Here is a 13,366-nt window from a genome sequence, read left to right on the forward strand (position 1 = left end):
CATGCTAGTGACTATAGAAATCAAATTAGTAGACAAATACTGAAAACAGAATAATAATTTACCATTACTGTATTAGTCTGAATTAAATACACATTTCTCACAAATCCCTTGAAATCTAAAGACCTGAACAAATAAGGGGAGAATATTAAGTTATTGTATTAAATTAAATTCAGCCAGCAGACAAAAAATTAACATAAATGGATTCAGTGTTATTTGTAAAATACAGCTGGGCAAGCATTGGAAAGCATTCTGTTGTTTACACATACTTATTTTGATGGTATTTTCACATCACTTTGCTTTTTGGCACTAGATTTATGTGATTGACTTGTATTATGAAAAATTCATAGAAATGAATCTTCAGGAGACAAGTCCTGAATTTTTTTAGTAATTATAATCAAGATGTGATACAAAGACTAGACTGAGATTAATAAGCAGAACTGGGTTATTCTAAAAATGTGTCACTAAGTATTGGCTGAAAAGAAGAAAAATTACAGTTTGTATCTGGAAAATACCTGTTTCTCTTGGGTGGTCTATGCTGAATGAATGCACACACACACTACAGAGTATAAATGTACAATTTAGAGTACAAATGCATTTCTAAATGATGAATGCATAAAATCTAATTTGAAGATAAGCCCCTTAGGGAACAAAATAAAGATAAGCCAAATAGCAAGTGAACAGAAGTATCTTTTCAAAACAGATTCTGTAGCTGACAGCTAACCTAAACAAACCTTCTAAATGGCTAATCCTGTGACCATTTCATTGTAAGAATTCAGTTTCATATTTCAAAGACTCCAGCAATTACAGCTGAAAGCCTTCACTATCAATTTAGCAAAATGAATTATTCACTGCAGAATATGAAATAGCAAGTGGGCATACTGTAAACTTTGTAGTGAAAGCCATTAAAGCACCATGGATTAATTTTCAACTAAATAAATACAAGATAATCAGAAAAGTTAAACCAAGGAAGTAAAGTCTGCTCTTTAATATTTTCCTGTTATTTCTACACACTACAGTACAGTCCCAGGCTCCAGCCTGCACTGCCTTGGGGTCTCACATAAGTTCACACCCATTTCTCAAGGTGTTTTTTGAGCAGTTGTAGGAGTTCCAGTCAAAGAAGACAAACCAGACAGCTCGGGCCACAGAACAGCTTCCTGAGCTGTTCCCAACTCTGGTCTGTAAAACTGGACACACACTCTTGTTTGATAAAATACACAAAGGTAAAAACAAACCTTCCCTGGGGTAAGCACAAGTGGAGTTGTAACGAACCAGACTCAGGCAAAAATCAGAGATCTCCATCTTCACTGGCCCAAGGTACACAAGAGCTGCTGACAACGACTGAGGCAGCTCTAGCTTGTATTCCATTCAGATCTAAGAGTGCCTACATGTTTTGTTCAATCATGTTTACCCATTTGAGCAAGAGGATTTTTCTTGCCAGTGACAGCACTGACTGCAATGCGAGTTAAGCCTCTGGGCCTGAGGTCATGACAGTGAGAAAGCAAATGTCAATTACTGACTAACAGAAACAAAAACTGAAAAGGAATTGCAAAAAAAACACAGTGTACAGTAGAACACTAATGGAAAACTAGAGCAGAGTGAATCCATTCCTCTCCTCTAGATAACACTCCTTGTACAATGTCTGCTAGATGGGACTTTAACTTACAACATGTGGCAGGGCTTTGTCCACAGAAACCACCCAGTGTTTCTGGGTATTACACAGCAGCCAGACATAAAAAACACTTCACAAGCAAGGAAAAAATGGAGAGGGGAAAAAAAGAGGAATAGATGTGGAAGAGGGCTGGTGGGCACTGTGGATTCAGACTGCATTCCTTGTGGCAAAACCAGAAAAAGCTGTGTGATACCAGTGTGACACAGAAAGGTAGATCTGTCTGTATTTTTGTCATGTTCTAGTCTAGCTCAAGAGTTACTTCTGTGGATTTTGATTTCAGTAGAGGTACAAGACAGAATTTGATCCCTGAGGGGGTCTCCCCTCTCTTTTTGTACTAAGTGGAGTCTGAATAAATGTGCTCTGTCTGTCACTAGCCTCTGTTACAAAAAGATAAACATATTCCCAGCCCGGAAGCCACCATAAACAAGTTCAAGCTACAGAGCCTGCAGATATTACTTCCCTGAATAGTATATATCTAAGACACAATAACATCAATGAGGTGGAATATTCTCTTGAGGATCTCAAGAAACAACAGCAATTTGGATCTAATGATGCATCAATGTATCAACATGTGAATTTGTACCCAGGAGACAATAATAAATCAATATGCCCTTAAAACACTGTCTGCTTTTCCTGTGTAATTTGAAGAGGAGCTCCTGTGCCAGACTGAGCTTCCTCAACACAATGACCACTCTGAAATTAGGTCAAGCCCTTCGTTCTCCCCAGCTCAGCAGAAGAGACAAAGCATTGCAGTAACCACTGAAGTGAGCTGGAGACAGGAGCAGCAGAAAACTCCTACCAAATATGCTCTGTGATGCCCAACAGTCCATATAATCACAGCACATCCTCCCTTTACTGTAGAGAACTTAATTTCTGATCAGGGAGAAATTTCACAGCAGGAAAAAATAGAAAAAAGAATGCTGTTTACACTTAGCAATAACTTACTACACTTATTTGGTAGAAAAAATTAAGAGTGTAACAGAATATAAACTGAATATATATCCTTCTGTCATAAGGAAATGAACAAAACTACACAAAATTTATTGCATTAATTGAATCTCTTGAAAAATAATAGAAATAATAAATAAATAGAAAAATGCTCATAAACAGCTTGCCATTTTGGCAAATGCTGTTATTTAGACTGGCTGGTTAAATAAACTGTGAGAAGGGGTTAAATCTTTGTCAAATGCTTCAAGTGAGCTGTTGAGGCTAGTGCCAGCTAAGAGAGTCCTGTCTGGCTGAATGCAATGCCTAGAATCAGCTTATTGAAACACAGAGCAGGTTTAAGATCCATCATGTCAGATGCTGCTAATAGAAACAAACACAGTTAACTGGAATATTTAGAGAATAGCATCTGCTTTTTTTGCAGAGAGCAAAGCGAACACAGAGGAGAAAACAATTTGCCAAACAGAGGAGGCAAGTCTTGAACAATATCATTATTTACAGTAGCAGATTGTATCTGGGATGACAGTCTTAAATAAAATATCTCTGGAAAAGAGATACCTAAAAGCCAAAATAAGAGACATTGCAATAAAACAGAAGAACGGCAGAGCTGAAAGAAAAGGGCCCATGTAACAAAGGCTGTGCTATTCTAAATCAGACCTGCCACCTAGAGAGTCCTTTGAGACTTTTACACTCTAAATTATTTGAACAGGCTGATAGAGGATAATTAGCATACATCTATATATACCAAGGTGACTGTGACTAACAATAAGAAAGAAACAAAGGGGAAAAAAAACCCACCTCTTCAGACCATCCTGGAAAGGAGTTACAGCAGGAGGAATAAAGTTGTAGATTCATTTTTAAATTCCCTTTTAAGAACACTTTTGGTATTTCTTTAGCCAATAAAAAGAAGACAAGCAGCACAACAAACTTGCCCCATTCTTTCTGCCCATACCCCAAGCTCATAAAAGGTTTGTTGTCAGAACAATTTTGTAGAAAATAAAAATGTCTTCTGAACTCATCAGTAACACAGCACAGAAACTTTTACTACGTAAAACTATAGTCAGACAATACCATAATAAAAAAAGCTAAATTGCAGGGACATACCCCCCCAAACCATTCATGAGTTGACTCTGTCCAGTCAGAGGCAGAAGCAAACAGAGTAGAGACTGTGGGCACTGGGTCTCTGCTTATGTGATGTTTTGAGCTCACTTGACTAACCCAGAATCATCTTCTGAGGCAAGCAGTGTCCCACCACTGACTCACAATAAAACCAAGGGAGCAAGAATAAATTCTATTTTAAATTACAAAGGGCAAGTGACAGTGACAGTAGGAAGATTTCAATCAACTTTTCAAGCAAACCTGTCCTCTGATAATTGTTGATAAGTAAAAAAGGCTGTGAATTAGTTGACCCCTTGAAATTTCCAGAGTAAGATACCAAAATGTAAAGTAAATCCATTTTCACTGTGAAGGTATCAATATTCAGAAGCAAACAAATCATTAATTTGCAATTTAAATTAATCAAATTCATCACAGATTAATATTTCATAGTGTTTCTTTACCTATACATCCAGTATAGATCCAAACAAATCAAAAACCCACAACATTTTGGAGATCTAAAGTTCTTCAACTGACTACAACTGTATCATAAAACTAATAGACACCTTAAATTCCTGTTAGTCCTTTCTGTGGGATATAAACAACAGGTAAATGTAGTAAATGTAATTTCTGGGCTTCTCACTACAATGAGAACAAAAGCATGAGGCACTTGGGAACATTGTTGGCACAGATTACTGAAGTGGACCTTATTAAATGCACAGCTCAGCCTGGAGGCTCATAGGCAGGCCCTAATAGGAAAAAAAGCAAAAAATCCACAGAACCCACACAACTGAACAGGCAGATTAATTAGAAAAGCAAAATCTGAAGCTCTTTGTCTCAGTCCAGGACCTCCTACAATTGCCACTTTAACCCAGCAGCACTTTGCTAAGTTGTGATGCCATATACCCACAGACAATGTTCATCAATAAAATTTGCTTTTCTATCAGCTGGCAAAGCTGCCAGGATTGATAAGCAATAGCAGGAATCAGGCCCTGGCATTGTGTAAAGCTATGTAAATTAATTCTCTTTTTATTGATTTTCCTGTTGATTCACTCCATACATGTTCAGTTCATCTCTTTCTTTTCACTATAAATCAGAAAGGTATCAATGACACTTCCATTCATGTCACCATTAAAAGCAAGCATCCTTTGTTTTCTGAAACAATTTTGTATTCCATGTGCAAATACATCACGTCATCTATGAGTATCTGAATTTTCCTCACACAGCATGGAGAGAGACAAGGTTTTTTTTTTTTTGAAAGATATAATTTAATAATTTTATACCCACTCTCAGGTAAAATTCAAGAGCTATCACTGGAACTACAAGATGTTGCATGCACCATCACCATCAATAATTCCTGCAAGACAATTAGCAATGTTTTGTCCTAAACCGTGAGTAACAAGATTACAAGTACTTAATTAGTTCACAGCTTCACCAAGACATGACAAAATAACTTACATTTAATACATTTTAATGTATTTTTAGAAGTCCATCCAGATGCTATGTTGTTTTTTAAGCTTTTGATGTACACTTCAGAAGCTCTAGAGTTGCACAGCTTTACAATGATTCTCTGGCTGTTTTAAAGGCATCTAGCTGAAAGAGCACTCTGCAAAAATAAAATCTCATGACACTGTAGGAACCGGGAGTTGTTCCCTAGACACAAACAGTTCACAAATAAATTACAGAATAATTAAAAAATACCTATGAGATTTTAATCATTTCCAGTATTACTTATTTTGACCAAATTCTAATACTTCTATATTTGCCATCAATAGGTATCAAAAAGCAAAAATTAAATTAATCCAAAAGGCTGAATACTCTCCAAATTTCATGGAACTATTTAAATTCATTAAGCTACAAGTGCAAACTGGCATCCAAATTTAAAATTAAAAGCTGCCAAGATTTTCATTCAGATTTAACATGCTGTCTGATCTATGATTATACTGAATTTTAAATTAAGTTGCAGATAATTGTGTAAAATAATTTCCTCCAGAAAAAAAGGCAAGGAAGAAAGGATTAGGTATTAATGTTTGTGGTTTAGTGTGGCTTTTGATTTGGGGCTTTCTGGGGGGGGGCAGGGTTTTTTATTTATTTTAGCATTTAACATATAGAACAACAAATAGCATAGCATTTTCACAAGCCCCCACACAAAATCACAGGGATTTGATAAATCTGTGTCAGTATTCAACCTGGAAAAATGGAGCCTGCAAGTCTCTTACTAGCCTGAACTCTTCCCAAACCAATTTTGTGTTTCTTTTTGTAAGAGAACCAACTGGAAACCAGTCTCCCCTACAGCTCTAAAAGGCCCCAAGTCCAACCGAGACAATCTTTATTGTTAATCTTGAATTTGTCCAGTAATTAAATTGTAATGAAATATTAAACATTATATGGTGAAGATGATCTGTGCATTTTGGAGAGCGGGAGGCAAGTCTACTGGACACTGAGGACTCAAGGCAATTCTTTTCATTAAAAATATATCATTTTTAGTTATTACCCAGGAGGCGCTCTTACGTTATGAATTAAACTTCACAGAAAATTACTTAGATTAAAAAATAAGATTTCTTCAATCATTGCTGAAGTAACAAATTCCCATTGGATGATCCTAGGGTAGCAGAATAAATATGTATGAAAAAGAAGCAAAAGCTGCACTCTGCCAAGGTTATTCTGTCAGCTGGCAAGAGCTACACAGCACAAAAAAACCTTCTCAAAAATGAGCTGCATTTGAGCTCTAGCTTTAACTATTGAAGTAGTAAACTTCTACACTTGAAAAACTCATATAAATACTATTTAAGTAGTCTGGCTTTTTTCACAAAATATATCTGAAACATAACTTGTCTTTACACAAAGTGGATTAATTCCATTTTAAGAAGGCTGCATGTATAATGTGGTATCTGGGTACAGTTATTTTAGATTAAAAACTTGGAGAAGAAATAAACAAATTTCGAGTAGTGGTCAATCCGAAGTCTTGAGAAAGAAAAAAGAGCTAGAAAGGAAGAAAGTTCAGTTTGAAGCTTGTCAGCAAAGTTATAAAACTTATAAAACAAAGTTACAAAACATTTTCATTAAAGATATCCTATTTCCAGCTGTATTTAATTATTTAGTCTATAGCTAGCTTTAAAATCTTGACTACCCCTCAATTTCTTCCCTAAAAAATAACTCAGAATAATTACTCAGGGATAGTGTTCCAAAATATGCTCAAAAGTAACCCTGAAGGAACTCTGCATCTGCCCAAAAAGGAGTATTTCTGACAGGAAAATAAAAAAAAAAAGCTGTTTTGAATGTGTTTGTATGAATACCTCTCCTTAAAAAACTCATTATTTATCCAGAGTCAGAAACACACTGAGATGGCTCCTACAAGACACAGAAATCATAAATCTGACAAGTCTCATCTGACTGTAAGGAAGGTGACAAGTCCAGGTTCCAATCCTGGATGAAGCCTCTCCTGCACCCCCAACTGTTCGTGCAGCACAGGGAGCCCCAGCAGCTGAGCCTGCAGCTACAGATAACCCCAGAGCAACTGAACGGGGGAACTGGATACACCCCTGAACACCTCTTGGACCTGAAAAATCAAAATCCACATCACCTGAACACAGCAAAACACATTCTGAAAATCAAGCTCAGCTAAAGAGAAATTCATATAAACATTCTAGGAAACAGAAAAAGAACAAAACCATCAGAAACACATGAGAAGGTTAGAAGCAAAAACTCAAGCAACTCTCATTGCCTTGATAACTTCCATTTATTAATTCTGATTTTAATATATTTTAACATAAATTGCTTGTTCATGTATAGATGTTTGCTATGTCTGCTACAATACTAACTCAAAAGGGGAAAAAAAAACAATTATAAGCCTATAATTTTCAAATGGGCAACCCTTCTTCCAATTAGATCTGAAATAACAAAGGGTCTAAGTGCAGAGTAATTTTTTTTCAGTAAATATTATATGTAATTAATATTACTATAGAAAACCATGTTATAAATTCCCTGAGCCTCTCTAAATATGCAGCAGCACAAACGCTTCCTAATTGTTTAGGATCCACACATCAACCACTATAGCCTCCAGACATGAAGTCTTCCTTTTTTGGACTTTAGCCTTGTAAAAAATAAGGTTCATCATTTCTCCTTCTCAGCTAAGTTGCCATTAGGTCACGCATCAGTTTCCTCTAATCACAGCAACACAGCATTCCCATGTTTTCACAAGGGTTTTAAATTCTGTCTCAGCTGTGCTAAAGCACTTTACATACCCTTAAAAACTATAAATGAGGCAATACAGCCTGTCAGTCTGACAAGTAATTGCACATGCCATCCTGCTAACAGCTGGAATTGAGGGTTTAGCGGTGCTAACCAAGCCCCTGCCTACACCAGCAAACACAGCCATAATCATCTCGCTGCTGCTGACACTGTTTCCCCTCCAATGAGCTTGAGATCAATGGCAAGATTCTGCATTTCCAAGTATGAAGCAGGTACATATGAAGTCTTATTTTGCAGGCATGCTCTGAATTCCTGCTTCCCAGGACAGATTTCACTGAGAAACACTCATACAAAATGCAAACATATCAGAATCAGGACACTAATCTTGGAATTTTTGCTCCTGTAACAGGCAAATGTGAAAAGGAAGCAACATTTATAGGTGAAGTTTACAGGCTACAATCAAGGTGAAAAAACACCACCTGAGGAACATTTTTTTTTTTTAACACCACTGAGAGGTTGTTCTGAAACTGCATGGCAAATCTCTGAGGAGCACAGAGAAGCTCCTGTGCTCAGATACTCAATGTTCATAGCAATTTCTTAGTGAAGGTTGACTGGATGTCACTATCTCCATCTGGTAGGGGAAAACATCATAGGAAAACATCATACAGATAGAATTTTTTTTATATACAAGGCCTGACCTATTGCTAGTGATGCTTAATTGAATCTTTTTCAAGAAGCCTTTTTTCATTTGCATTTAATTTTCTGACTTTAAACTCTTCACTTCAAGAAAAACCTTTGCCTAAATAAACATTTTCAAAGGAAAGAAACTAAACATTTATGACATTCAGGCAAATTTTTAAATCAAAGACACTGATTTGTTCATCAAGTGGGAGACAGAAAGGTGATGGTGGAAAGAAAAGACTGTCACCTTTCATGTCTTCTGTTTACTGACTGAGGGTATGGTACAATGAATGGTGTTCAATTAAAACCACAGGATGAAGGATGCCTTTCTGGAAGTGCTAAAAGCATTGAGGAGAAGTTCTGCAAAGTCAAATCCTCCACAGTGGAAGCTTTAGAGAGCAGAACAGCTATTTCTCGACAAAAATTGATCCAAAAAGGTGGATCAGCATCTGACCAGAGTTTGGAGTTATATAAGAAACCACCTCTTTCATTCAGGCTCCCTAAAACAAAACTACAACCCTGCCATCACAAACTTCATTCCAGGTTGCTGGACACATTGTTGGACTACTTCTAGACATCCAACACTTATCAAGACCTGACTCTTCCCTATTCTGAGCTCTAAGAGCAGTATGAAAATTTCTCCACCTCTTTTGTACCCTTCTGTGCTGGTTTGGATAACTGATTTGGTCCAAAGCAGCAGGGAATTAATCTCTTCACACTGGCATCAAAAGAGAAAGGTGACTTTCCAACCCAGACTTCAGCAGCCACCTGTCAGCAAATCTGTCAGAGGCACGTGCTGTTTACTGCATTTTGAACAAGTACTCTTACCCTGCACTGTGCAAATGGAACTTTATCTTTCCACTCGAGGGATGTCACTTCCTTATGGAATGTGCCACCAACAGTTTCACTGCCCATGACCCTGTGGGGCAAATGCCTTCACCAGGGAGCAGCTCCTGAGGCTGAGCAAAACCAGCACGGTCACAGTCCTGGTTATCATCAGGCAAACTGGGTGCACCCTTCAGATGAAAACATGGGGCACTCCAATTACTGCCAGAGGCCAAGGTCACATTCTGCCCACAATAATACTGTTTGAAAGACAATAGAAACCTGAGTTCAAGTAATTAAAGTAATTATTTTAATAATTAAAGTTCAAGTAATTAAAACACCTGAAGATGAAAGGATCTCCAATATGTTCCAAAGCAGTGATCTTTGTCTGACTGAACCAATTCCAAGACATTTTTCAGCTGCCTGTCTCCCTATGTGTGGGTGAAGTTTCCCATTAGAAAACAGAATGAATTTCAGTCCTGAGATTAAAACACATCCTGAGACTGCAATTTCACATTACAAATGCTTCGCTCTGAATGCTGTTGTGGAGTTCCTAGCTGGGAAAAGAAGGGGCTGTGTGATTGAGGAGAGAAAGTGTGGGCATCTTGCTTTCAATGAGCCACTCAGATTCATTTTGAGTTCATACAATCCAAACTTAACTTTTCATAACCAGTCCCATATCACTTCAGAACGGCCCTGAAATGTGGCACAAAGCTTCTAGATTCAATCAACCACCAGAAACTGAATGTGCATTCACTGCCTTAGCTTCCTATCCTCAAGCAGCCACTATTTCAGGAAAATTAGGATACCCTTCTCTGCCACACAGTAGAAACACTGTGCAGTTATAAACAAGGTAATAATGCAGAGATGATGGAGTTGGACACCACGGAGGAGATTAGCTCTAGTGCTAGTGACAAAAGTAATATGCATAAAATATTGCTGTGTTGCAACACAAAATCCCTGCAAAAAGCAAGCTATATTCTGGCACATCAGTGAAAAAGCACTCACAGTCAGTGCTTAGGTTTGGGTTTTTATGATGCTGAACAATAACATAATTTGCTTTCATTACCATTCATTGCAGTGTTATTGCCCTAATTTTCACAGAAAATCTGGGGATGAACAGAATACATACATTGCCTGACTCAGTCCCCCCTTACTTTCTGATACTTCTCTCTCTTTTAAGCCCTAAAAAAACATCTGCAGTCATTTACTGTATAGTCACAATTTGTCACTTACTGCTGTGACAATAAACAGTTCTTATCCTCCACAGATCCAGTTTGCTGTGGTAGCATTCATTTTCACAAGAAGGATTTCTGAACTGCATCAATATGAGAATCTCCCAAGAAAAGACACCTGCAAATCTTCCAAAGCTTATGATTCTCCTTGATGAAACAGTTGCTCAGGAACACAGCAGGATGAGCCATCCTGTGCCTTTTGAGATTTCTCATCACAATGTTTCAGATCTCAAGGAAAATTGAAATTTATGCAAGAAGTTTTATTGTTCCTTTTCCAGCTCTAAATAAGAGAGCACACACACGGGAGGGGAAAAAAAATCAAACCCAAGAAACCAATAACTGAATTTTGGTAGATGTAATTCCAAGGCCTGAACCTCTGAGTCAAGACAAATGAAGCTGGATTCAGTTTCTATTATTGAAGATACCATCAAAAAATTTGCTTTACAATTAGATCCCACAGGGAAGTTGAAGATTAGGAGTTTAGGACTATCTTTCTGTTGGTATATCATTCAATTTATGATGTAACCAATCCTAGCAAATATTTGCCATTAAAGATTATATTAGTTGTTCCAGAAGTCACATTAACAGAACCAGTTCTTAATGAGGCTCACTACAACTTATGAATTTCACTATCATTTGCTATACTTAAAGTTTTCCCACAAAGAACAAGATTTTAGCATCAGGTAATGCCACCTGCTTGGAAAAGACACAGATTATGCAGCATCACGTTTTCCTCTTCTCCTTTCTTTCAATCTCATTTTACATGATTAATCAGATGCACAATGCCCAGCTCTCTACAAACTGCAAAGCAAAGGCATTGCTAACATAAAAAGCAACTTTTGCATAATCAGGTAAGATTTAGCATGCCATTCATCTTCATTATACAGCTGATAAGCAATTCCCAAGTTGCATGGTTTACTTCTCCTGCATGCTGATTGGTAACTATAAAAATGAACATGTTTTGGAGCATCCCAGTATGTTGATATAAATAAACAAGAGCTGAAATATTAAAAGGATGATATATAACTATTTGTGTACCCTGGAAGGATATATATGTCAGAAGCAGCAGAAGTTTTCCTTTTCTTTACCAAATATACCTTTGTTTGTACTTCCCCTCGCCTATACATGGAGCAGTTCATCTGACTAATAGATGTACATCAAAAGATGAAGCATGTACAGACAAGTGTCACATACTTCCTAGAAAGATGTGGGGAAAAAATAGCAAAATTCTCCATAAATGTCTACAGAAAGAGAAGAGGCAACTTCAATACCTTGAAACCTCTTGACCCCAACTCCTCTCCAAAGTCTGTCTCAAGGGCTCAGAGGGAAGAATAAAACTAAATATTTCTGCTAAACAGAACCCTACATATTAATGATTATGGAATCATTATTCCATTTAATGCTACAACATCTGCCCTAGATATAGCCAACATAAAGTTGGATATTGAAAACTCAAGAAAAACCAGAGTAATATTCAGTGTAGTGGCACAGCAGAGGCAGAATTGATCATTTCTGGCTGTACATGTAACTTTGTGGAAACTATCACAAAATTATTTCATTTGATCATACATCTAATCTTTATAACGATAATTTATACTCAAACATACAATATATAAATAGCATTTCCAAGACTATAATTAAAAAAAAAAAAAACAATCCAAAGTACCACTAAGAAGCAATTCCTTTTATCAGCTTCAGTAAATACTCCTTTATCAGGCTGTGAAATATTTACTACTGATGGCTGCTGGTTCTGGGGCTCTCTACAATCACCCCCAAAAAGATTTTGTGAAAGAAACAGAGCTGTGTTTAAAAAAAAACCAATTTTTGTTTTCAGTGTATCAATATTGATGAATTAATATTTTTCTCTTAACTCACTCAATACTGAATTACAAGATTCTCCTGATCAAAATGCTTCTCTCACAGCCCCTGTGAACATTTATTTTATCTCTCCAGAGACCTGTTACCACTTTCCCAAGCTTTCCTTCCTGAGCTTTATTCTTCTACAAACTTTGGAATTTAGCCTGAGGAACTAGACAAATTTGGATGCCCTCACTCTTTTCTCAGTGGCTTTGTGCCTGTAAGTATGTGCTCCAGATAGAGGTTATTTTTAACCTCAATTAGTTTGCTGTATTAGCACAAACAAGGATGTGACATAAGGTTGAATAAGCAGACAAGTGCAGGGAAAATTCATAAACTAATATTGCTCAAAATAAATGAAGGAAAAATAAAAGAGGGTGGTGTATATATGTATACACACACTCTTCATACACTTATCCTGTCATTCTCCTGCACTACCTTTCCTCCTTCCCAGGGTAATTTTCTGATCCAGTCCCTGGCTCGGGGATTAACAAAAGGATCATAAAGCTGCACAAGTACAGGTAAACACAGAGCAGGATTTCCACGCACTTTAAACATCAAAACAGGTTTTCATCCTTCACCGATACTTCTTAATCAAGGGCTGTATTTATCTGTGTTGTCAAGCCATAGTGTATCTATTAAGTTTGCTTGCTAGAACACTCTCATATTAACAGTTGCTTATTTTTACTTTGCTTTCTTCCTTAATAGAAGTACAGCCCATCAAATTTGCCAGACAGATCATTAGAATGAAATAACACACACAATGTTTTTGAGAAATATTTTTTCCTAGTTTCGCTTTCTTCCCACAGCAGCATTTGTTCTGCCACTCCCCTTCTGAAGGATGGCAGATGTCTGGGACCATGCAAGT

At 37.1% G+C, this 13,366-nt stretch overlaps 1 long non-coding RNA gene across 8 annotated transcripts in view; it reads right to left on the bottom strand.

Annotated features, from left to right (window-relative positions):
• LOC106628110 (uncharacterized) overlaps window positions 1-13,366 on the bottom strand; it is a 67,525-nt gene that overhangs the window by 29,114 nt on the left and 25,045 nt on the right. The window lies entirely within an intron of this gene.

This window comes from Pseudopodoces humilis, chromosome 16, assembly GCF_049639895.1.
Source record: "Pseudopodoces humilis isolate 2021_Gansu_Grassland_sample_001 chromosome 16, ASM4963989v1, whole genome shotgun sequence".
Classification (NCBI taxonomy): Eukaryota; Metazoa; Chordata; class Aves; order Passeriformes; family Paridae; genus Pseudopodoces; species Pseudopodoces humilis.